At 53.1% G+C, this 25,497-nt stretch overlaps 1 long non-coding RNA gene and 3 other non-coding genes across 8 annotated transcripts; all 4 read right to left on the bottom strand.

The window, feature by feature from the left end:
- Window positions 1–719: 719 nt before the first annotated feature.
- On the bottom strand, window positions 720–25,497 carry LOC118537781 (uncharacterized). 5 transcript variants are annotated; one of them, XR_013445117.1, is made up of 5 exons: window positions 23,126–25,497; window positions 17,135–17,403; window positions 3,184–3,243; window positions 2,861–3,024; window positions 720–2,763 (listed from the first exon to the last, which is right to left on the bottom strand). It is a non-coding gene; the product is annotated as an uncharacterized LOC118537781 (long non-coding RNA). The 5 variants fall into 5 exon arrangements; XR_013445118.1 differs by lacking the exon at window positions 2,861–3,024 and having other exon boundaries at window positions 23,126–23,269; window positions 23,764–25,497; XR_013445115.1 differs by lacking the exon at window positions 2,861–3,024 and having other exon boundaries at window positions 23,126–24,142; window positions 24,639–25,497.
- LOC118537800 (U2 spliceosomal RNA) lies at window positions 10,375–10,565 on the bottom strand. Its single transcript, XR_004918288.2, has one exon. It is a non-coding gene; the product is annotated as a U2 spliceosomal RNA (small nuclear RNA).
- LOC144381223 (U2 spliceosomal RNA) lies at window positions 17,690–17,880 on the bottom strand. Its single transcript, XR_013446117.1, has one exon. It is a non-coding gene; the product is annotated as a U2 spliceosomal RNA (small nuclear RNA).
- On the bottom strand, window positions 24,393–24,583 carry LOC118537802 (U2 spliceosomal RNA). Its single transcript, XR_004918289.2, has one exon. It is a non-coding gene; the product is annotated as a U2 spliceosomal RNA (small nuclear RNA).

Raw genomic sequence — 25,497 nt, 5'->3', positions numbered from 1 at the left:
AGAGAAAACTTTGCCTCTTAAACAGAACAAAACTCATTCCTTTTTTTTTTTTTTTTAAAGATTTTATTTATTTATTTGAGAGAGAGAGAATGAGAGAGAACACATGAGAGGGGGGAGGGTCAGAGGGAGAAGCAGACTCCCTGCCGAGCAGGGAGCCCGATGTGGGACTCGATCCAGGGACTCCAGGATCATGACCTGAGCCGAAGGCAGTCGCTTAACCAACTGAGCCACCCAGGCGCCCAAAACTCATTCCATATTGCGGTTACCAGAGGGGTCCTTCGGTGGAGCCTCTTAACAACTTGCCGACACCATCCAGCCAAAGACCACCAGGAACACGCCCGGGATGAGACGAATTGGGTCATCCTAGTTGCAAAAGTGAGAGGGGACGCGCTTCGGGGCGAGGGTGTCGGGAATGGCTTATTACGTATAGGATGTGGGCTTGCGGGACAGTTTAAGCAAGCGAGGCCTTCCTTTGAATGGGGTGTGAAGGGTAGCAGCATTTGCTAACCCACCCCCCACCCGCCACCCCCCAATATGCCACTTTGGCAGAAAGATTATTTTGAGCTGAAACAGACAGAAGGAAGAACTCTGCCCTCTTCCGATTTGCCTCAAAGCAGGACAGAAATGTGTACAGAAGTCGATCACTGACAACCCAGATCCTTATCGGCCCAGAGACTGGCACCAGAGGACTCTACGTAACAAACTTTACTGGACGGCCCTTATCTTCTACTATTCCCCCCTATATTTAACTTCCTACAGTTTGCCACCCTAGAAACTCAAAGCCCTTTTACTTCGTCTTGTCACTTCCTGAAAATTTATTGTTGTTTTTTTTTTTTCTTTCTTCTTTTTCTTTTTCCTGTTCCTTCTGTGTTAAGGAGCTATATAAGCCCAAGTTCTAGCCACCCCATTGAGTTACTCATCCCTAAGTTTCTCCCATGTATATATGAGATATACACACTAATAAACTTCCGTTTGTTTTCCTCTTGTTCATCTGTCTTTTGTGACAAAGCCCCAGCCATCCCCCCACCCCCACCCCAAGAACCTCGAAGGGGAGAAGGAAAAAGATCTCCCCCGCCCTACAGATGCCTTCGGGAAGTCAGGGTAATTCAGTGATTGGGTAGCTGAATAAATCTTACCCAGAAGAAAGGAAAAACAGAGTGAGGCCAAAGCTGCAAACTGGTAAAGGAGTAGCAGTTACTCGTATTAGCCAGGATAAGGGGGGGTGTTTGGTGCATTTTGTTGTTCGGACAACATTCTTCTTTTTTTGTCTCCGTTCCGACGTGACCACGGAGTGGTCTCACTTCTTCTGTCTTGATTCGTCGCGGTCCCAGAGCGGCCTTTTCTGATGTTGACGTTGAAAATAAATAAAGGAAATCTCACTTAAAATGGAGCCAGGAAGCCCTGAAAGGGGAGCTCTCAAGCACGTACCACTCCTTGCGGCCTGCCTAACCAGCAGGAAGAAGGAAAACAAAAATTATTCTGACAAGGGGGAACCTTTTCACATAGGCGGTTCAGCTCCTGCCTGTAAGAAAAAGGAGGATAGAGCCCTCCTTGCCCCAGCAACCAGGCACTAACCACCGCTTGCACTTTAATGGGAAACTGCCACAACCTCAAGCTCTTGTTCTTCTCCAGTGAACTTTTGTTCAAAGCAAGCCTCCCCAATGTCCTCCTAAAACCTAAAAGAAGCTGACCTTCCAAAAAATAAAAAAAGTAAAAAAAAAAAAAAAAAAAAAAAGCTGACCTTCCCTTTGCCTCTTCGGACTTGCCTGTAGGCTCCCCCCTAGCTTGCATGTCCGTCCCCAACTGCAATGCCTCTGCCATCCCCGAACAGACTCATTTTGCTAGTAAAATAACTGGCTATTTTATTTTTAAGGTTGCCACTGCTGGGCGAAACTGTGTATGTCCAACCGGAGACCACCACGGCTAGCTGTGAGTGGCGGGCCGGCTCCTGCCGCCGCTTTCCTCTCTCTCAAAACCGAAGACACATCACGGCGTCTTCGCGATCTAACTTTCCCTGTATCTCGACACGATTTGCTATGTCGTCCTCCTAGGCATATTTCGGCCTGCCTGCACTTACGCCTCCATCCGTAGCTAGGACGAAAAAGTCTACAAGGATCAGGAAAATGGGGGAATGAAGGAATCCCTTAGAGGGGTGATGCAGCGGTCGCGGAACAAGTCGTCGACGTGGCACCCACCATCCTTCCGTTTTCTCCTTGCCTTGTTGCGGTAACAAAGTACGCATTCCCCTTTCCCGAAGGTAGACAAGCAGGTGGGAGACACCATCTCCGAAGGCTCGATTTTGCTTTTGTTGACTGCAAGCGAGAACTGGGAAATGTTCATCTTTCCACCCCCGATGACAAAGAGAAGAACACGGCCAGAGGCGCCCATTTCCGCAAGACCGATCATGACAGTACCGGCAGAGGAATCAGAAGATGAAAGCAAAGGACTGGTCTCTAATGAGGACGGTGAACGGGATTACATGAGGGACATCTCCCACCACATGTCTGAAAATGACAATATCCTAGATGAATTTTCTCCAACTCCAGAATTTGCAGTTCAACGAGGGTCACAAAAAATTTCTTCAGCTGTTACCTTTTGACAATGCAAGTGCAAGAAGGACCAGAAGTCGTGGTGAGGCCGAACCTGTCGGGGATGGATTTGAGGTCCGGAGGCAGTATCCCGCAGGCCGGGTAGGACAAGCCAACGAGCAGTTCCTGGCATTTGGAGCATGTCGCAAGATTCAGGTATTCAGACCTTCAGAACCTGGAAAGTATGAAGTAATTTACAACGTAGGTGTGCTATGTTTAAATTCGTACGGCAATTTTTAATAAAGCCGTTGCCCACTATGCTTTATTTTTACCTCTCGTGGAAGGGCCTCTTGGGTGCCCGGTAGCAAACGTGGACGATGTCTAGTTTTCCCCGGCATACCGGGCGCTAAGGGGAGCCACGTGAGCCTGGTGGTATGCTTTCTGCCGGCTACGTTCAGTGGCAGGGGTGGCACCAAGGTCGTGGCAAGGGAGCTGACTGACGGTATGTGCAGGGAAATGAATCTCGGTCGATAAGGATGGGAGGACATATCAAAGGTGTTAGACGAACCCAGTAGGCTAACTGAAAAGGAACTTGCCGAGGCTGCAGGCAAGCGGGCTGCTGAGAAGCTAGAGAAGGCAGATGAGAGTAACTTACCTGAGATTGAGTATGAGGCAGGATCCACAGCACCGTTGTTGATCGAGCAGCCAGAGGAACCTGAGTCAAATGCAACAGATGGCATAGAATTATTTGAAGACAGTCAACTAAGCAGTCGCTCCAAAGCAATAGCATCAAAAACCAAAGAGATGGAACAGGTTTACCGACAAGACTGTGGAACTTTCGGGAGGGTTGTGAAAATGCTGATGGAAAAAGATCCTTCATTAGAAAAGTCTGTACAGTTTGCACTGAGACAGAATTTACATGAAATAGGTGAGCGGTGTCTTGAAGAACTCAAGCATTTCATTGCAGAGTATGACACCTCTAGTCAAGATTTTGGAGAGCCTTTTTAGAAAATTACTTGCTCAGGCAACAAAAATGTTTCTAGGCCCCCCCCCCCCCCCGGATTGTGTAAATCCTTAATACATGGAATTTTTGTGATGAAGAGAAATACTTTGATAGTCGACTACATTTCCAATGTCAAGTAAACATCTAAAATAGTCTAAGATATTCTAATTAGAATTTTTAAAATCTACATGTAGAGCCTCGTAATCCATACTTCTCTTCTTCCCCCTAAAATGATGGGTCAGTTAATCTTTCAAGCTTTGAAAAAGCAGTCCTGGAGAACAGCTCATGTTCTATTGTCTTCCACAGTCTGCGATCATTTGTTTTGGTCACACTAGTGTAATTTATTAGGTTAGAGATCATTCCACGTAAAACATTTATAGTCTTTTTGCATTTCATAGTCAGTGATACCATGTGAAAAAGAATTCTTGAGTTGTGATTTTATTGACTTGTTGCTTATTTTAGGCTTTGTAACTTTTAATATGTTCAAGTATACTATCCAAATAAACTGAATACTTAAGCGGCTACAGAAAAAAAAAATAATAATAAGGATGGGAGGACATTGGTGGCTTGGGGGTGGGGTGAGGGTGAAGGGACAGTGAAAAGTGGTAGGTGGTACCAAAGGGCGGGGGGGGGTGGGGTGGGTGGAAGAAGGTGATTGGCCAGTGTAAGACTGCATGTGGAAGGGGTTAGAGCAATCGGTAATGACAAGCTCTAGGGTCGGACCGGGGGAGTGAGTGTTTTAGGTAAGGGTAGCGGAGGTCGGAGAACTGAAAGGAAGGGGTTCGGAAGGATCAGCAGTGAGGCTGTTGAGATCAGCGGGAATGACACGAGTGTGTGTGAAAGAGAGCCGGAATGACACGAGTGTGTGTGAAAGAGAGCCGGAATGACACGAGTGTGTTGGAAAGGGAGACAGCCGGGAGCTAAACGTTCGAGGGAATGACCTGCAGCTGGACGGATGACAGGAGCAAGGAAACGCAACCACAAAGAAAGGCAAGGGGTGGGTGACATAGCGAAGTGGGGTGCTGTAAGGAACAACACCGTGGAAACCAAGGCCCAAGCGCAGAAGGGGGGGAAAAAGAAAAACAAGCGGACGCCACATGATGAAGCAGGAACGTGTGTCCTCCATGGGAGAGTTTCCAAGGGACCCCAAAGCAAAAACAAGATCGTCCAAAGAACCAAACCGTACAAAACACTGTAATAGCAAAATGCGTAGAGAGAACACCCAAACCTACTCCCTCACCTTGGTGTTAAATTAGGGAAGAAGTACCGCTCCCGGAATATACCACAACAGCAGACCGATACGCGAAGCGGACAGAGTAAGCTCTATAACCCATCTCCAAAAACCCCCACTTAACACCACTGTCCCCGGCGAACACATTAGATCTCAAACCCGAAAAAACAGATACTACACCTAACTTTGGGCCAAGGACCGAGAAGCGAGGCTCAGCGCCCCCGCCGCCTGGGCACCGGCCTCCCATCATCCATATTCAACTCACGGTGAGAACCCAGCCCTCACTCCTGGCCTCATTTCCTTTGCGTCGTCGACAGTTCCATCCGTCTCACTAGACGTTTGTGCAGACGGTTCCTTCTCTTCCCTCGGAACGAGAGACCCCGAGTATCCCTGGTTGCCCCGGCCGGCCCGCGCCCAACAGCCACTCCGAATCTGCATGCCCCGCCTTTAGCTTCCCGACGGGGCGCGGCCGCCGCCGCCCGACTCCACCCTCCCGACCGCCCCCGCGCGCCACGAGCCCAAACCCAGCGGGCCGCGCACCTGCCGCCGCGCACACATCCCGCGCCGAGGCTCGGCACCAGGGACGGCTGACACGGCTGCAGCTCCCGGGGCTCCCGGGAGCCCGTGAAGGCGAGACCTTCGTTTTGGTCACTTTGCCCTCTCCCCTCTCCCCCCGCCCCCAGCACGTACCGCACACTCAACAAGCGGTTCGGTGGATGGGATCTTGCCTCCCACACGCTCAAGCCAGTGCCCGGCGCGCCCTCCCTGCTCGGCACTTCTCCGCTCGCGTCCGTGTCCTTCGGGCAGTCTTCCGCCCCAGAGTCCGGGGCCCCGGCCGGGTCCGTCCCGAGAACGGGATGTCCCAGAGGACATTCGTGGAACGGAACAATTCCCGTTTCCTCGGCGAGACTCGCTCTGATCGACACGCACGGACCCCAGTGCCTGCACACTGCGCTCTGCGGAGGCCGGTCCTGTGCCCCCTGTGCCCTCGGCGGCGGGGTGGTCCCGGCCACCCTCGCCGCGAGAGTGCCTTGAATTTCGGCGGATCGGGGACAGCGACTGCGAGAGCGCGGCGGACCTTCTCAGGCGGCCCCTCCTTCCCCAGGCTCGCCGGCAGCTCCGCGCGGCGGCCGAGTGGGATTGCTTCTGGGCGAGGGGGGGCGGGCAGATCGGGAGGTGGCGGGGGAGAGGGCCATTTCTTAGAGGTGGTGGAAAGGGTACCTCAGCGCAGTTTTGCTGTGTACTTCTCTAATCAGGCCGAGTGTCTTCTCCTGTGTGTGAGCGCCACGTTTGTTCTCCCTCTGAACTCTCTCTGTTCACGGACTTCGGCCCTTTTCTGGCTAGGTGAATTGGTTGGGCCGGTATCTGTACTTTACATATTAAGGGGGTTGGCCCTCTGTCTGTCCTCTAAGCCTTGACTATTTTCTTCTGTTGGAGAGCTGTCTTTGGGCCTTGCTCAGGGTCATGATTCCAGGTGCTTAAGGTTCCACTGAAAGTTATTTCTTAGGGGCGCCGGGTTGGCTCGGTGGGAGGGGTGGGGGCCGAGCCTCACACTGGGCCTAGAGGTTACTAAATAAACAAACTTGTAAAAAGTCATTTTTCATATCATGCTATTCATCAGTTTAAAAAAAAAAAAATACTTTTCCGATGTTGAGTCAAAGTTAGAAAGGACTTCACCATGAGGTTATAAAATAATATCCTAAATCTTCCCCTAGGTCTTTTTCTTCTTCTTTCTCAACAGCTAAATCTTTAGCCATTTGGTGTCTACTCTGCAGTACAGTGTAAATCACTGAATTTTTCCTTCACAACTTAGAGATGCCACCTTTGATCCTAAACTGCACCACACCTACATTCTTGTAACATTCCTGGATTTTTCGTTTTTTTCTTTCCTTCTTTCTTTCCTTCTTTCTTTCTTTCTTTCTTTCTTCTTTTTCTAGATTTCTTTTTAAGATTTTATTTATTTATTTGACAGAGAGAGAGAGTGTGTGAGCACAAACAGGGGGAGCGGCAGGCAGAGGGAGAGGGAGAAGCAGACTCTCCACTGAGCAGAGAACCCGATGCAAGGCTCGATCCCAGGACCCTGGGGTCATGACCTGAGCCCAAGGCAGCGGCTTAACCGGCTGAGCCACCCAGGCGCCACTAAGATTTTATTTATTTATTTATTTATTTATTTTAAGATTTATTTATTTGACAGAGAGAGAGAGACAGCGAGAGAGGGAACACAAGCAGGGGGAGTGGGAGAGGGAGAAGCAGGCTTCCCGCGGAGCAGGGAGCCCGATGCGGGGCTCGATCCCAGGACCCTAGGATCATGACCTGAGCCGAAGGCAGACGCTTAACAACTGAGCCACCCAGGCGCCCTAAGATTTTATTTTCAAGTAATCTCTCGGGTGCTCTACTGACCGAGCCAGCCAGGCGCCCCCCCCCCTTGGATTTGTCTTTAAAAAGTAGCAGAAAAGGGGGTGCCTGGGTGGCTCAGCCGGGTTAAGCATGGGACTCTTGATTTTGACTCAGGCCATGATCTCAGGGTCCTGAGATCGACCCCTGCCTTGGGTTCTGTGCTCAGCACCGGATCTGCCTGAGATCCTCTCCCTCTGCCCCTCTCCCCACTCGTGTGTGCCTGAGTGCTCTCTGTCAAAGAAATAAATGAAATCTTTAAAAAAGAAAAAAGGAGCAGAACAGGGGTGCTTGGCTGGCTGTCAGTAGAACATGCGACTCTTGATCTCAGGGTCATGAGTTCAAGCCCTGCTTTGGGCCAAGAGCTTACTTAAAAAAAAGAAAGAAAGAAAGAAAGAAAGAAAGAGAGAGAGAGGGACGCCTGGGTGGCTCAGTCGTTAAGCGTCTGCCTTCGGCTCAGGTCATGATCCCAGGGTCCTGGGATCGAGTCCCACATCGGGCTCCTTGCTCAGTGAGGAGCCTGCTTCTCCCTCTCCCTCTGCTGCTCCCCCTGCTTGTGCTCTCTCTCTCTGACAAATAAATAAAAATCTTAAAAAAAAAAAAAAAAAAAAGAGAGAGAGAGAGAGAGAGAAAGGAAAAGCAGAACACACTGACCTAACCACCTTTGATTCTTTGAGTCCACGGGATTGACCCATCATGTCCATGCAGATGATGGTTGGGCACCCATCAGACAGAGCCCAACACTGAGAGGCGACTGTGATCCGATTCCTGCCCCCTAGGCGTTCATGGTCTCCGGTGGGGCGCCGGGTCACTTTGTACGGAGAATCCTTCTCAAGAGAATGGACGCCCCTTTGGAAAGTGGCAGGCACTACGGAATGGACGGACCCTCGGACAGAGCAGGGTGCCCAGTGATAAAGCTCTTGTCTTTTCTTACCCTGGGGAAATGGATCTGCCCAGCACGACATAACCGCCCACGTCCGAGCTGGAGTCCAGGTCCCACCTCACTGGACTCTGGGCCTCCTGCCATCACCACCGGTTCCAACTTAACCAAGAGTCATCTCTTGCGACACCACCCGCCAGGGTGGTGCTTGGTCCTGGCAGTAGAGAGAAGCCAGACACCGTTCCTCTCTCCTCTCCGCCCCCCATGCGGGGAGCATCCGGCCCAGGACCCGGATAAGACACCTGCCCAAATGGCCAGAACACCAGGTTCCGACGCACAGGGGACTGAGAGAGATGAACACATGGCTGGGGCTCCCACCTGGCCGTGACCCCCTTGAGGCCCAAGGCCTCTCCCGTTTGGCTCCGTGTCCCTACCGGGAGCATGTGATGCATAGTCAAGAAATGCGGTGGTGGGATGGAACACAGAGCCAGCTGAATCGGGAAGGCCTGCCTGACATCGTAGGGGGGCTTAACGTCAGAATTTCAACGCGAGTCAGAATTTCAGGGCACGTCCACATGAGGGGGGAACCGGGACACTGCAGTCTGAAGCAAGAGCGGGGGGCCGATTTGGGGGAACGAGGGGACCGGTCTGCATCAGGCTGCCCTGCCCAGCCACCTCCAAGTTACGAGCTGGGCCTTGGAACTGCCCCAGGGGATGCTTGCTTCTGGTGGGCTCTTTCCTACCATAATCGCCCCCTCACCCCCACGTCCCTTCCCTCACAGGCTCATTCACATCCTGAACTTGGCCAGCAGGTTCAGCTTCTCACAGGAACCCACACCCCTTCCCTCCGCCGCCACCGCCGCCGCCCCCCACCCCCAGGCTGGAACCCTCCTTATTACATCAGACTCTGATCCAATGGACGTCTGTTGACTGCCCACCGTGGAAGGCAGGATCACAGAAGGTCCCGTGTCATCTGTAAGGTGCCCTTACCCCAGGCCCTCCACTCACCACCATAAACACACCAACCCAGACTCCTCCCCTTGCTCTCAAGCCCTTTTTGAATCGGCCTGGGAGCCACCTTGCTCTCCCTGGAAAGCCTCATTATGTGAGCTATAAACCTTTTCATAGCCTCGTGGGGGACGGGGGTCACCAGTCTCCACATCTAAAACAAATCTGGAGGATGAACTGGGGAAGGGGTCCATCTGGTTCCGCAGAGCGGCAGCACCCCACAGCAGCTCCGTCCCGCACCGGCTCTCAACAGATCCCGGGACTGGGTCCAAAGGTCTCACTAGACTTCGGGGGGGGGGGGGTGTCCTGTGTGTGCCAGGCCCAGGGAATCCGTTATTTCCTCATCGGTACACTGTTTACTGAGTGCCTGCGGTGTGCTAAACACGAAGCCAGGCCCGGGACTGTCGTGAAGCGACTTGTGCCTGGATTTGCAGGAGCGCGCCCAACGCTTCCATTGTCACGGGGAATTCAGGCCAGACAGAAGAAGCAGCTGACCGGCGGCACCTTCCCAGATGCTCCGAGGAGTGCTTCCGGCTGGCGGGCTTGGAGGGCCACCAGCCTCGGGCCCCCGCCCCAGAGACTCGAATTCGATTGCTGTATGGCGGTGCTGGGGCATGAGCCCGATTGAAACGAAACCCCAGGAGTTTCTGGGTGTCACCCGGGTGGATAAACGCTGCCATAGGTAGATCTGGAAGAACGAATTTTCCTTCCCTACGGGGGAAGACCTTTGTGGCCATGACCTCAGCTGCTCGTCCTTTGTTCCGGACGGTTAAGGGGGCCGGCAGAGCGAGTGGAGAGCTACCTGAAGCAGCCGGATTGAATCATCCAAATTGGAGGTCGAGTCACATGGGCACGGGCGTTACGTATTTCTACCAAAAACTGCTCGTCGCCAAACCCTCGGCCTGGGCCAACCTCTCCGGGCGCAGAGCGAAGAGAGCAGGAAAAGCACTTCGAGAAGAAGCACCAAACAGTCGGCAAACCGATCCTGACGGCCGCCGACACACAGGTTAACCAGGTGCGAGGCCACGCGGGACGGGACGGGACGTGGGACAGAGTCTAGATACTGACAGCAAAAGCGCTAGAACCTGCTGCGCCGCCACCACAAATCAATGATGGATAGAACACCCGCGAGTGCGGAAAAGCTTGCCGCGGGAGATGAACCCCCACCGTTTAACCCACACAGCAACAAACAGCAAAACAAAGACGAAACGACAACAACAACAACAAAAAAGGCACCAAAAAGCAAAACAGAAAAACCCGGAACCAAGAAGTTTGGAAAGTAAGCACACACTACAAGGATCTGTTTTTGCCACAGCAAGTATTGACCCCAAGGGGGTGCACCGTTCCCGGAAGTACTGCAATACCAGGTCGATGCGCGGAGTGGACGGAGCAAGCTCCTATTCCATCTCCCTGCTCCAAAAATCCATTTAATATATTGTCCTCGGATAGAGGACGTATCAGATATTAAACTGATAAGAACAGATACTACACTTGATCTTAGCCAAAAGGCCGAGAAGCGATGCCTGTCGCCCTGTCCTCGCCGCCACCGTCCCGCCGCCAGCCATATTGCACTCACGGTGAGCCATGTCACCCGCTGTCCACATTCCCGGCTCACTATCCTGTGGCGGTCCGCTCCACACGCGCTTGCAGATGCAGTGATTGCCCCGCGCTCCTGGTGAATTTTCACATCCCTTTCCGCTCCCTCGCGTCCTTCCCGAGAGGATGACCGGCGATTTGCATGCCCCGCCCCGCCCCGCCCCGGGGGCGTAGCACTGCGGTCCCGCTCCGCCCCTGGCCCCGCCCCCAGTCCCCGGAACTCCGGCGTCCCAACGCTGACACCCCACCCCCCCACGCCCGGCCCAAAGCAGGGGAGGGGGTGTGTGTGTGTGTGGCGGGGAGCTCCGGGACCCGAGCGGTCCCCGTGCGCCCGAGAACACCGCGGGGTCAACGCTGTGCGTCCGGGAGGGACGCGTCCCCCCGGGGCCCCCAGGCACGGCCCCCGACCTTGGCGGGGAGCGCACTGCGGCCGGGGCAGGAGCCTGTGCCTGTGCCTGGGAGCCGGCCTCCGCCCTCCCCCTACCCGCCTCCTCTCCAGCCTCCCGCGACTGAGACACCCCCACCCCGCCAACCGCTCCCCGGCCCCCCTCGGTTGGTTCTCCGCAAAGCCTGCACTTAGCCGTAAGGACCGTGAGACCAGCACGGTCGCCCTTCAACCTCATGGACTCCTCAGTGGCGTCAACCCTGCGGGGAAAGAACCCTGATCGCACCTCCGCCGCGCGCCGGACGCACCTGCCTTGCAGGCTTTGCTATCCGTTTGGATCCGCAGGACCCCGGAGTGAGTTGAAGCGTTCTCACCCTCACTTCCCAGCTGTGATCATCGACACCAGAGAGGCTGAGAAACGTGTCCGGTGACCTGCGGCCCTCAGCCTGTCCCAAGACACCGCCTGCGTCTGGAGCACAGGCCCCGCCAGCGGCTGCAGTCTACCGGAGGGAGCCCTGAGAACCGGACGTGGACCTCGGAGGGGAGGAGGGCTGCTGCTCCGACGCACCTGGGTTGGCAGGAGCGAGGCCGGGAACGCGATGGGGACGTTTGCGGTCACCGCCCGGCCCTAGCTCTCTCGGCTCTGTGACTCCCGGCCTGGGGGTTTCCCTCTCTCCCGTGGGGGTGGCGACGATCTCTCTTTCACTCGTTCTCGGGGAAGCGCGCGGTCTAGCGGGACCCTAAGGAAGTCACCTTCCTGACGGGTTAGCCCCCGAGGCCCTCTGTGGAAATGTCCGGCGGGAGTCGGCCCTCGAGTAGCCAGCCCTCGGGGAGAAACAGCGATCTGGCCAGTCACTTCTCCGAACCTTCATCTCCTCGCTGAAGGCCAGGCCCTAATAACACCTAACGTGGGGCCTGTTTCGTGCACCCCCTCCCCCCCCCACCCCCCAGCCCCCGCCGAGAGGCGCCCCTCTCGGGCCCCAACCTAGTTTTGAGTTTCTCCTGTAGCTGGCACCAGCACCGATAAGATTGGTCGCCTATGCGCTTTGTCCCAGGACCCCGCCTTCCTTCCCACACCCGCCCCGGGCCCTCCACCCCAGCTCCCGGCCCCTGGGAAGATCCCACCTGGGCTGCTTTTTCTGCCTCTCTGGCCCGGGCACTTAGACCGGTGCCCAGCACCTAAACATCCCTTGAAGGGATGAGTGAACGGGTGAGGATCCAACCAGGTGATCCATCAACCCAGCTTACCCAGCCCCTGGCACAGGGTTATCCTGACGGGCTCTTCCCGCCTCTCCCACACAAGACCTCTCTGCTTGGTTCTGGGGTCTTCAGTAGTCACTTTATGGGTTCCCAGGTATTTGGACCCTCAGACGCTTCCACTCCTTGCAAAGCAACCTCTCCCACTGAAGATACTTTCTTCACCTTGCGGCGCGCGCGTTGGCCTCTCCTGAGTTCAGGGGCTCCAGGGTAACTGGAGTCAGACCCCCCCCCCCGCCCCCGCCATGCCCGCGCAGATCCACACCCACACACAGCGGTGCCTGAGCAGCTAAGGCTGGAGCCACTCTCGCCCAAGAGCCATGTGCCTCCACCAAGGTGTCACACCCTCGTGGTGGTCCCTGGTACCCTCGCCCTGAGCCATGGATCCGAGACGGGGACTCGAGGAGCACCCTCAGGGTTCTCTAGCAGCATCTGTTTCTGCAGCCTGGCGAATGAACCCAGGAGCTCATCAGACTCTTGGATTTTGGCCAAACTCCCAGGTGCTACATTACATCTCGGGACCGTTTTCATATGCATTTCTCTCTTTGTACATCTCTGTTCATCTTTGCATCTCTGTATGTGAAAAACCACATTTATTATCTTTCCCCTCAACTGCGTGATCTTTGCTTATGTTTTATCCAGTCATTTTTTTCTCTTTTCTTTCTTTCTTTTTCTTTCTTTCTTTTCTTTCTTTCTTTCTTTCTTTCTTTCTTTCTTTCTTTCTTTCTTTTCTTCCTTCTTTCTTTCTTTCCTTCTTCCTTCTTTCTTTCTTCCTTCCTTCCTTCTTTTTTTTTTTTTTTTTTAAGATTTTATTTATTTATTTGAGAGAGAGAATGAGAGAGAGAGAACACATGAGAGGGGATAGGGTCAGAGGACGAAGCAGACTCCCTGCCGAGCAGGGAGCCCGATGCGGGACTCGATCCAGGGACTCCAGGATCATGACCTGAGCCGAAGGCAGTCGCTTAACCAACTGAGCCACCCAGGCGCCCCTCCTTCCTTCCTTCTTTCTTTCTTCCTTTCTTTTCTTTCCTTTCTTTTTTTTAATTTGCCAGAGAGAGACACAGCGAGAGAGGGAACACAAGCAGGCAGAGTGGGAGAGGGAGAAGCAGGCTTCCCGCCAAGCAGGGAGCCCGATGCGGGGCTCGATTCCAGGACCCTGGGATCACGACCCGAGCCGAAGGCAGAGCCACCCAGGCACCCCTTCTTTTTCTTTTTGATCCCGTTCTCGGATCTCCTGTGTAATTTGGAGATGAACCCTGCCTGTGGTAGACCAGCATATATTTGTTCCCAGTTTCGTTTTTTCTTTTCTTTCTTTCTTTTTCTTTCTTTCTTTCCTTTCTTTTTCTCTTTTTCTTTCATTCCTTCCTTCCTTCTTTCCTACCTTCCTTCCTTCCTTCTTTCCTTCCTTCCTTTCTTTTTCTCTTTCTTTCTTTCTTTTCTTTTTCTCTCTTTTTCTTTCTTTCTTTTTCTTTCTTTCCTTCCTTCCTTCTTTTCTACCTTCCTTCCTTCCTTCTTTCCTTCCTTCCTTTCTTTCTTTTCTCTTTCTTTCTTTCTTTCTTTCTTTCTTTCTTTCTTTCTTTCTTTCTTTCTCTCTCTCTCTTTCTTCTCTTTTAACTGAACAGACATGAGCGTTACATATTCAAATTGACCAATGTTTTGTAAAGTTGACCACTGGAGTCTGAGTCCTAGGTGGCAGTTGGGTCCTCTGGGAAGAAGTTGCAGGGACAGAGCGAGGACCGTAAGAGGTTTATTTCGGTGGTGGTGGTGGTGGTGAGGGGGGTGGATTAATGCTTTGAAAGATAGAAGGAGGAGGCAGGTGTGGGCTGGGAGAGCCTCAAGCCCTGTGGCACCTGACAAAGCTTGGGCCAGTCAAAGAGAGGTTTCTGGAAACAAAGACGGCCGGCTAGAGGAGCCCCGCATCCCCACAGTAGAAATGGCCTGGCCCCAGTACCCCCACCGAATGCTGACCAGTGTGGGGCCTCCACGGCCACCCCTGTGTCCCCACTTTTCACATGTCCACCGTGCCAGGTCTGGGGTGGCCAACAAAGGCCAGCGGGGCTGTTGGGTCAGTCGGCTGTCCAGTGTCTCTTATTCCTGCTCAGGCTCGACTCTGATACCCCACATTTATCTCAGGGTGGCCCGCTGCTGCTGGCCCGCCTGACGTCAGGACCCACAGGTCTGATGGACAGTCGGGGCCCTGGGCTCCAACGGTCCCCCGTTAAACAGCCGTCTCCCCAAAGGCCCACCAGTGTGCCAGGAGCTGCTTTTCAGAAGGGGAAGTCTCTGCCGTCGGTGGCCCGGCGGCCTGGCTCCAGAACCCGCAGAGAGGGCCCCCCGTTGTGATCCTCCACCGCCCTGGCTTGCCATAAACTCCACACTGCATCTCTTTCCTTCAGGGACCCGCCCACTGTCGTCAGCACGATGGGGTCCGCAGGATCCTGTGGCCCAAACCGCAGGGCTGCCCCCCACCCCCCGCTCCCCTCCCAGGGCTTGAGAGCCCTTTTCAGCTCCGGGCCAGCCTCTGACCTGAGGGTCTGCCCCATCGCTCGCTGCGTGAGCCCAAACAGGGTGTCTGGGTGTGAAATGTGTTGCTTCCAGAACGCAAAGAGGCCCACCGGGCCCTGGGCTTCCTTCTTTCTCAGTAGTCTCCGGTATAAAGAGGAAGCAATTTTCTGGGCTTTGGAGGGGATGTCCCTGCCCGCCCCGACAATAGGATCTCTTAAACATTGTGCTGTATCACTGTAGGGTTTACCTCCCTCTCCGACGGGGGGGGGGGGCGGGGGGCGGGCGAGGGGGAGTGTGTGTCTCTTGATGGCCTCTGGTGGGCCTGCCCCCCACCCCCCAACTCATCCTGCCCCATCAGTGTGATGCAACAGAGGGAATGGATCAATCCTAGGGTCCGTGGCATGAGCGGGTGACCCAGGCCCTTTGGTCCAGAGACATGAGGGGAGGGGGGGGGTGGGGGAAATGTTCCCTGGGGGCCAGATGTCAGCGTATACCTGTGTTTTTCTTTTCTCCCCCCTGAGGACTGTCTATCCTTTGTCCTTTTTTAAAAAAGATTTTATTTATATTTTGACAGAGAGAGACACAGCGAGAGAGGGAACACAAGCAGGCGGAGTGGGAGAGGGAGAAGCAGGCTTCCCGCTGAGCAGGGAGCCCGATGCGGGCCTCGATCCCAGGACCCCGGGATCATGACCTGAGCAGAAGGCAGACGCTTAACGACTGAGCCACCGAGGCACCCCTATCCTTTGTCCATTTTCTGTTGCGTGTTCAACTGTTTGGTATCAGTTCCTAGGATATCTCATTAGATCAGTGGATAGGATAAACAGAAACGGATGCCTTGCTTCAGTCGGTCGAGGGGACGCTCTGCTGGCAAAGGAGGGTGGGCAACCCATGAGAAGAAATCCTTTGCAGGGTTTGTAGAAATTTCAGTTCAGGAAACGATCCTAGACCCAGGACGATTTGTTGCTCCGTTTTTCTACCGGAGACCATAAGGTTTCTCGGGGTAGGAGGCACACCTGTCATTCGGTCTTGGCACATAGCAGTCATTCAAGAAATATTTCTTGAACTATGGATAAACCCTGATCTGTAACACTCATAGCCTCCCTCCCCGCCCCCCGCCCTCAGTCACCCCAGGAACCTAATTAAATGTTCCAACCATCGGATCCCAAAGTTGCTCAAACCTGCTAGGAGTTGGGGAGAAGGAAAAGAAATGAGTAGGAAAGGTGATGTTCAGAGTCTCGTGGGGATGAGGCACGGAGAGGTGACACGTGGCTATTTCTGTTGGCACCTGAAGGGACCGATCAAAGGACCGTGTTGCATCACGACACAGGGCAACAAACCAGGAAAACGAGAAGAGATTCTGGGGTGGATGTTCTAGATTTGAGTGTCTGTCTGTTTTTAAGTTTCAGCCTATGGGAGGAAAAGAAGTCTCTTGTAATAAAGTCGAGACAGTCACAGTTTCCTCCCCATGTGGGCTGCGGTTTTGAAGAAGGATGCGCACTGGGTGGAAGGATTCTGGATTCTCATCGTTAGCTAGATTCAGTTTCCGTAATCATGAGTCCTCCTGGAGATTTTAACCCTAATCTGCCCTAGAATTTATAGGAGTGTAAAAAAGACCCGATGGTTACAGGTTGAGAGAATCTGCAGGAACCATGCGTTTAAGGAAGAATCGCTGGAAATCTCTGACAACAGAAAGGTATTTAATCAAGAGTACATTGTGAGTGCTCAACAAACGTCTTCAAGGTGACTGGAAAAACCAGGAGAGTCACAGGTGAGCAGGAACTCTCCGTTTCTACTGTGGTCACAAAGCCACGTGCAATCGTCAGTCAGGCCTTTCTGGCATTCAGGCAGAGGACTATCAAAAAGCCTGAAGGGGGCCGTTGTCTCTGGGACGAGACACAAAGTCGGTATGTTTATACCAGGTGTCCGCAAGCTACAGCCGGCCAGCAAATTTGCCCAGGCTTGTTTGTGTTGTTTTTGTTTTTGTTTTTTAAGATTTTATTCATCTATTTGACAGAGAGCACAAGCTGGAGGAGCAGCAGGCAGAGGGAGGGAGAGGCAGGCTCCCCGCTGAGCAGGGAGCCCGAGAGGGGCTCGATCCCAGGACCCTGGGATCATGATGACCTGAGCCGAAGGCAGATGCTTAACCCACTGAGCCACCCAGGCGCCTGGCCAGGCGCGTTCTGGTATGCTGAGAGCCCACAACGCATTTTACATTTTTAAAGGGTTGTAGAAGAATAGGTCACAGAGACCTTTTGGGGCCCTTGAAGCCTAAAAACCATTTACTATCTGGCCCTGTAGAGAGACAGTATGCCGCCCCATTAACTCGGAGGGTAATGAAACTTTTTACCTTCGTGCAGGATTTTGAAAAGCACGGTGAAGGGGAAGATGGGTGGCCTGTGTGCGCTCCTACATCGCATTTAAAAGTAACCGCGGTTTAACGAAGTAAACTGCTTCAACCCCAAAGGCAGGAGCAAGACGAGAGATCGATGGTATCCTGGGTGGCTCAGTCGTTGAGCGTCTGCCTTCGGCTCGGGTCATGGTCCTGGGATCGGGGTCCCCGCTCGGCGGGAGGCCTGCTTCTCTCTCGCTGTCTGTCTGTGTCAAATAAATAAACTCCTAAAAAAAAAAAAGAAAAGGGGATCCTGACCAGTTCCGTCTCTTCACCAGCCGATAGAAAAAGACACAACTCCTTCCGACTGTAACCCAAAAGCGAGAAAAAAAACACAAAACACAGCAAGAAACAAGTCCCTAAGTAAGCTTTAGCTAAAATAGGATTTACAACCTCAGCAGCAGCGAACAAACCACCTTAGAAAAACCAACTCAACACACCAAAAAAAAAAAAAAAAAAATTAGGTGAAACAACAACAACAACCTGTCATTAGATACCAAGCATCTAACCCCCGAAGAGTGCACCGTTCCCGGAAGCACTGCAATACCAGGTCGATGCGCGGAGTGGACGGAGCAAGCTCCTAGGCCATCTCCCGGGTCCAAAAATCCATTTAATATACTGTCCTCGGGTAGAGGACGTATCAGATATTAAACTGATAAGAACAGATACTACACTTGATCTTAGCCAAAAGGCCGAGAAGCGATACCCGACGCCCCGCCCTCGCCGCCAACGCCCCGTCGCCAGCCATATCGCACTCACGGTGAGCCAAGTCGCGCTCATCCCACCGCTCGCTTCCCTCGCTTCCCGGACAGTGCCGTGGCAGTCACCGCCCTGGTGCAGAGTTTTTAGTTCTCTACATTTTAAAAGAGGAACGGTGCGTCTGGCGTTGCTCCGTCGCTCGCCCCGGAGCGCCATTTCTAATTTGAATGCCCCGCCCCTTCCGCCCAGGGAGGCGTGGCCGCGCCGGAGAGGAACCTGGGCGGCGGCCCAGCTCCCTCCTCGGTGTAAAGCTTTTGCTGGCCTGAGGGGAGACCAAGGGAATTGGGGATGTGTCTGGAGAGGGGGGCTGTGGAAGGGCCTGGGGCAGAGTGGCCCGCGTTTCCAGGACACTCGTCGGGTCATCACGGTAGGACCCTACAGGCTTCCTGGGTCCAGGCCGCTGGGAACCAACCCAGAAGCGCCCGGTGGGGTCACCTGGAAAGGGCTCCAGAGTCAAGTTGGGACCCGAGACGGGGCCCTGACAGGGTGGCCACCCTGCCCCATCAGCAGGGCCCGTGGGCAAACTACCTCACCTCCTGAGCCTCCGTTTCCCCAGTGGAGAAGTGGTAACCTTCGTACCTCCCTTAGAGGGATTTAGGGAACGCAGACGTAGCTAATGAGGTGACCTTGGTGTCAGTCATCTAGAATATGGGTCCTGGGGCGCCTGGGTGGCTCAGATGGTTAAGCATCTGCCTTCGGCTCAGGTCATGATCTCAGGGTCCTGGGATCGAGTCCCACATTGGGTTCCCTGCTCAGTGCAGAGCCTGCTTCTCCCTCTCCCTCTGCCACTCCCTCTGCTTGTGCTCTTCTGTCTATCTCTCTGTCAAATAAATAAATAAAATCTTTAAAAAAAAAAATAGAATATGGGTCCTGGGTCCCACGGGGCACCAGTGAAGAGGTCACGGCTGTGGCACTGAAGAGATGGAGCGATGTACGCAATAAAATAGACACGCTTCTTGTTTGGGTCACACCCGTGCTCAGTGCTTTCTTCAGGTCAAACTTGCAAAGTTTACCTACAGATGGAGCAGCTGAGGCACAGAGGTGGAGCAGCTCACCCAGGACCACACCGTTGGCTTAGTGGAAGAGGCCGGCTGGGCCTGGGAAGCCGAGAGCACAGGGCCTAGAAAGGGCACCAAGAAAGGAGAAGAGCGATTCTTTTTTTTAAAGGTTTTATTTATTTATTTGACAGAGCGCGACAGCGAGAGAGGGAACACAGCGGGGGGTGGGGGGTGGGGGGGGAGAGGGTGAAGCAGGCTCCCCGCTGGGCAGGGAGCCCGATGCAGGACTCGATCCCAGGACCCTGGGATCATGACCCGAGCGGAAGGCAGATGCTTAACGACTGCGCCACCCAGGCGCCCCGAGAAGAGTGATTCTCGTGTGCGCAGCCCCCGAGGAGACTAAGTGTTGCTGAGCCTGACACACAGGTCTCCTTCCCGCAGACGGGCCGCAAGCCGCCGTCGGCTGCAGCACCTAAGAGCATCGGCTCCGAATACCTGGCCTCTAAGCCCGGTTCACCTAGTGTGACCTAGTGTGTTCCTTGGCCTCCTCGATTCACCCTCCCCCTTCCACCCGTTATCTCTAAACTGGGAGATGATGACATGAGAAATTAGTGCACATCATTATTGGGAATGACGAGACATGGTTGGGATATAGTACATCTGGGAGAGCCAAACACAGGGAAAGTATCTCAGGCAAGTCACTTCTCTGCAGCCTCCTCATGTAGAAAGTGAGAATATGAACAGCCGGCATAGACTCCTGGGCTTCATCTTCCCTCCTCCACCCAGGGCCCCGGCTTCTCCCTTACCTGGCTTTCTTGTATTCCGTAGCACGGGATCCCTCCACGTTTAAACACGTGTCTATTGCCTTTTAGCTCAACGGCGTGTAAGCTCTAGAGCAGGGATCTTGGTCTGTGTTGTCCACATTTACATCTCCGGCGCTTTGAACAGCACCCGGACGCTTAGTCTATTTAGTCGAATAAATGAATGAATAAATAGTATATCGTGTGATCCGTACATATACAAAGGGATTAGCAAACCTCTTGTGGCTTGTGACACTTAGAACCTTCGCTGTGTTCTACTACAGTTCTGCTCGCTCTCACGCTTACGAGGCCATCGTGTGCTCACTAAGTTAACTTTGCGGGCGTTTTGATCTTTAGAATGAGGTGCTTCGGATTGCAGAGCTGCGTGTTCTGTCATGGCAAAGGAGTATTTCCCATGGTAAAGTCATGATTTCCCATTCTAGGGGGCGCCTGGTTGGCTCAGTCGGTGGAGCACGGGACTCTTGATCTCAGGGTCTGAGTTCAAGCCCCATGTTGGGTGTGGAGCCTACTTAAAGATGAATAAATAAAATATCTTTAAAAATGATTTCCCGTCCTAGTTCCTGCACCGGCTCCTTGTGAGTTTGGGTCACGTGGGTGTCCCTTAGCCAGCTCACATCGATGGGCACAGACCAAAGTGCTGGCAAAGTCAGGGCCACACCAAGATGTGACGGTCAGGCCCTTGTCCAAATGTCCTGCAAACCCCCCAGGGACCCCCGACTGTCGCTTCAGGGGAGTTGGGAATGATAAACCGGGGACAGAGACTCGAAGAGCACAGCTAGCTTTCTCGGCCGGCGCCTGTTTCCCACAGCCTTGCCCAGCCGTCCTGTTATCAGACTCTTGCGTAATATAATATCCAGTTGTATCTTTACCAGCAAGGTTGTTCATCTTTCCGTGTGGTTAAGATCCGCTATTGTTTTCTGTGAACCGAGTGTTCATAGTCTTTGCCCATTGTCCTTTGAATTGTTGATCTTGTTTGCATTCCCACCTCTAGCTCACTTCCTATTTGTCCTAGTATATGAGTTCCCGTATAAATCGGACTTTTTTTCTGGATGGCTACCCAGTTGTCCCAGCATCATATATGGAATGGCCCATCTAATCATCGCTTTCAGATGCCACCTGTATCATATAAAAAAAAGTCCTCATATATATTTACATCTATTTCTGGATGTTTCTTTGCTTTTTTTTTTTTCTTTTTTCTTTTCTAGGATCTTATGTTTCAGTAATCTCTATATCCTCCAACTCTGAGATCAAGAGTCGCACGCTCTACCGACTGAGCCAGCCAGGCCGCCTCTGGATTTTTGTTTTGAAAAACCTTCTGATAACCTGGGGTTTTTTTATTTTTATTTTTATTTTTTTTTAAAGATTTTATTTACTTATTTGACAGAGAGACACAGTGAGAGAGGGAACACAAGCTGAGAGAGTGGGAGAGGGAGAAGCCCGCTCCTGGCCGAGCAGGGAGCCCGATGCGGGGCTTGATCCCAGGACCCTGGGATCATGACCTGAGCCGAAGGCAGATGCTTAACGACTGAGCCACCCAGGCGCCCCTGATAACCTGTTTTTAAAAATTTTGATTCAGGGGCTCCTGGATGGCACAGTCAGTTAAGTGTCTGACACTGGTTTCGGCTCAGGTCATGATCGCAGGGTCCCAGCATCCTTGCTCAGTGCTCAGCTCGGCGGAGTCTGAGATTCTCTCTCCTTCTCCCTCTGCCCTCTCACTCGCGTGCGCTCTCTCTCTCTCTCAAATAAATCTTTAAATAGAATCGTAAATTAATTTTAAAGTTTTTTTTTTTTAAAGATTTTGTTTATTTATTTGACAGAGAGAGGCACAGGGAGAGAGGGTACACAAGCAGGGGGAGAGGGAGAGGGAGAAGCAGGCTTCCCGCTGAGCAGGGAGCCCGACGCGGGGCTCGATCCCAGCACCCCGGGATCATGACCTGAGCCGAAGGCAGATGCTTAATGACTGAGCCACCCAGGCCCCCCCAAATTTTTTAAAATTTTTTATTGCTATGTTAATCACCATACATTACATCATTAGTTTTAGATGTAGTGTTCCATGATTCATTGTTTGTGCATAACACCCAGTGCTCCATGCAGAACGTGCCCTCCTCAATACCCATCACCAGGCTAACCCATCCTCCCACCCCCTCCCCTCTAGAACCCTCAGTTTGTTTTTCAGAGTCCATCGTCTCTCATGGTTCGTCTGGCGCCCCACAAATTTTTGATTCAACTGATTCTTTGGTGTCACACCTGCTCTGCACGTGTCACCGCGTGGGCCCTGGGATCACACAGGTGAACGTGCCCTTGTCCCTGTGGTCAGCCAGGGGCATCTGCCATGCTCTCCCAGTCCTCTCCTGCTGCCCTTCAACCCCATCCGCTCCTCACAGAGCTGTTGGGGAAGCCTATGCACAACCAGAGAACGACTGCCCGTGCCAAGGCTGCCAACTCCAGGTGCCAAGTGTTCCGTCCTCGGGCTCCAGAGGGCTGTTGGGTCCCTGCCAGCATCCTCAAGTCCGGGCCCCACCGCACCCGCTCTGCCTGGTCCTGCGGCGGCCCTGCCTTCATTTCAGTGTCCCCACTGTCCTCTTACACAGCTCCATCAGGTTCTTTCCATCACCTCAGCTTTCATACCTACTTGAAGAGACCTGGTTGGAGAGACCGACCGTTTTGTTTCCTCGGACTTCCTCGTCCTTCTCTCTGACCCTTCCCTCTCCCCCTCAGTCCTTCTCCCCTTCTCCTTTTCCCCAGTTACAAACAAAAGCTTTTACTTCTACGACTGGCATCAGAACCACCGGGTCAGTCGGTCAGACTTTGCAGTGGGGAAAGGAGATTGTTTTTTCTAGCAACAGCCGGCTAAGTTGGGGCCACATATACCTGTGTTAAAAATGACTCGAGGGGTGTCTGGGTGGCTCACACGTTAAGTGTCTGCCTTTGGCTCAGGTCATGATCCCCGGGTCCTGAAATCGAGCCCCGCATCGGGCTCCGTGCTCCGCAGGAAGCCTGCTTCTCCCTCTCCCGCTCCCCCTGCTGGTGTTCCCTCTCTCACTGTGTCTCTCTCTGTCCAATAAATAAATAAAACCTAAAATAAATAAATGAATAAAAATGACTCGAGGTGGGACAGTTTGCCACAGTCTCGCTGCTCAAAGTGTCATCCCCAGACCAGCAGCACCGGGGTCCCGGGAGCATGTTGGAGATGCAGAACCACAGGCTTTTTAACAAGACTCTCCTGGAATGCACGAAGTGTTCTGCGATGGGACCTGATGGCTGAGGGAGAGAGACAGAGAGAAGCAGCAAACACAGTTTTCCGGACCTCCACTCTCACTACCAATATACGCAACCCAATTAATTCCTCACCATTCTTCTCTCACCCTTACCTTCTAAGTCCCTGAGGAGAGTCTGCAAAGCAGTTTCTAGAATCTTCTGGCAGTGAGACGGAGAAAAGGAGAGTGCCCATAACACACGAGCTAAATGTTTCGTTTATCTTTTTAGGTTGTCAGTGACTGGGGAGCCTCCAAGAACTGGGGAGGAGATAATAAAAAAGCACAGGAAAAACTCAGGGTCATTAATTAGATGCACTTGAACGTTCCCTGAGAGACGTGAACAAAGAAGCGTGGAGCTGTTCCACTGTATTCCTCTGACACGGGTGGGTGTTACTCCAAGCCTGAAAACCTTGGACGTAGGACTACCCCAGAGTTACAGATGATTGAGGCAATGCATGTGGGCCAGCGGAGTGCCTGCCCCCAACCTCCCACCCCAAATGTGTTCAGGCTCCTGGGGCTAAAATATAAGGGTTTGTGTGCTGGAGAGCAAGTTGCGTGTCCAGCTAGACCAGATCCGTAAAACTAGTTCGACTCAACCGAGGATGGGGCTTCAAAACTTGCCTGCCATTATTTAGCACCCACTGTGTGCCAGCTAACCCCCACATTTTCTTTTTGGTCTTTCAACAATCCCAAAGAGAAGGTGTTATTTATGGTATTTTACATCTGAAGAAACTAAGGCTGCCAAGGCCCACCTCTCAACTTCTTCGGGTTTCTTCCTCTTCTTCCTCCACCAGTATAAGGGGACCCTTACTCTTGGCTGGTGGTTTTACATGTCGTTATTGGTGGGTCCTTATTCCCATGCACACTGTGATAAAATGGATCAAACCGATCCCTGTTCAACAGATGAGAAAACTGAGCTTTAGAAGGAGCTTCCAGCTAACTAGACTTGGGGACAGACTCAGGTGTAGCGCTGGGCTGGATAGAAGAGAAAGGAGAGAAGAGAGAGGAGAGCGGAAAGAGGAGAGAGAAAGAGAAAGAAAGAGGAAGGAGGCGGGAGATAAGAAAGGAGACCTTGTCAGTTTGTCCCTACACCAACCACTAGAAAAAGGTGTAGCTCCTTCCGGGTTCAGCCTGGGAGCGAAAAACAGAAAATCCTGTTCAGTTTAAGAGTCACGTTTCCCGGCAGGTTTTCTATCCAAACGTCTCCTCCCAAAACGCACTACCGAAGAGGGGACCTACAGAACACCGAGCAACGGGGTAGTTCAAAACCCCGGAAAAGGCTAAGCGAACACACTAGGAGAAAAAAACAAACAAAATAAAAACCCAAAAGCCCGCTATAACACGCTAACACTGATATTGGCTACTGTATATTTAACCCCCGAGGGGGTGCACCGTTCCCGGAAATACTGCAATACCAGGTCGATGCGCGGAGTGGACGGAGCAAGCTCCTAGGCCATCTCCCGGCTCCAAAAATCCATTTAATATATTGTCCTCGGGTAGAGGACGTATCAGATATTAAACCGATAAGAACAGATACTACACTTGATCTTAGCCAAAAGGCCGAGAAGCGATGCCCGACGCCCCGCCCTCGCCGCCACCGCCCCGTCGCCAGCCATATCGCACTCACGGTGAGCCCAGTCGCGCTCATCCCACCGCTCGCTTCCCTCGCTTCTCGGACAGTGCTGTGGCAGTCACCGCCCTGGTGCAGAGTTTTTAGTTCTCTACATTTTAAGATTGGTGCGTCTGTCGTTGCTACGTCTGTCTGTCTGTCTCTTTCTCTCTCTCTCTCTCTCTCTCTCTCTCTCTGTAACGCCATATCTAATTTGAATGGCCCGCCTTTTCCCCGCCCCGGGAGGCGTGGCCACAGCGGGCTGACCGTCAGGGCGGGGCATTGGATCCGGGATGCGGGGGCTCGGTCTCAACTTGGGTACAGACGGAGAGAAAAGACAGGACCAGAGAGGGTTGGGGGTGACGGCAATAGGGGCCCGTGGAAGGGAGCTGTTGGCGGAGTTCGCCCTGAAGAAGAGTCGCAAGACGTAGTCACTAGAAACGCTTGGACTGTATCGTATTAAGTCGGTCCTACGCCGGCGGAAAGACGATTCTCGTACCTGCCAGTTGAGGGGCTCGTTCTGAGTTAGGGGAGCGGAAGGTCTGGAGGAGGGGCTTCCCGGAGCGGGGAGGGTAGCCTCCCTGCAAGGCGGAAGGCAGATCATAGAAAGTGCGGAGAGAGGAGGCGTGTCACATCGGGAGGCCGGGCTGGGCCGCTGGAGGGATTTTCTCAAACTCCAGTACCGGGGTCGATCCGTGCTTCTGGGAGAATGAATCGTATCTCGGGCTTCGTACGTAAAGCTCCCTGCGCCTGGGACATCGTTTGCCTTCACGTCTTCCTCACTTGGCTGCTTATGCAGATATCTGGATTCCGCTTGGGTGTCACCTCCCCCTGGAAGCCTTCTTTAAAGACCCTTCTATACCCTACCTCCGGTCTG

This window comes from Halichoerus grypus, chromosome 2 (assembly GCF_964656455.1).
Source record: "Halichoerus grypus chromosome 2, mHalGry1.hap1.1, whole genome shotgun sequence".
Taxonomy (NCBI): domain Eukaryota; kingdom Metazoa; phylum Chordata; class Mammalia; order Carnivora; family Phocidae; genus Halichoerus; species Halichoerus grypus.
The sequence above is the reverse complement of the archived record's forward strand: the minus strand, read 5'-3'. Positions and strand labels throughout refer to the sequence as shown.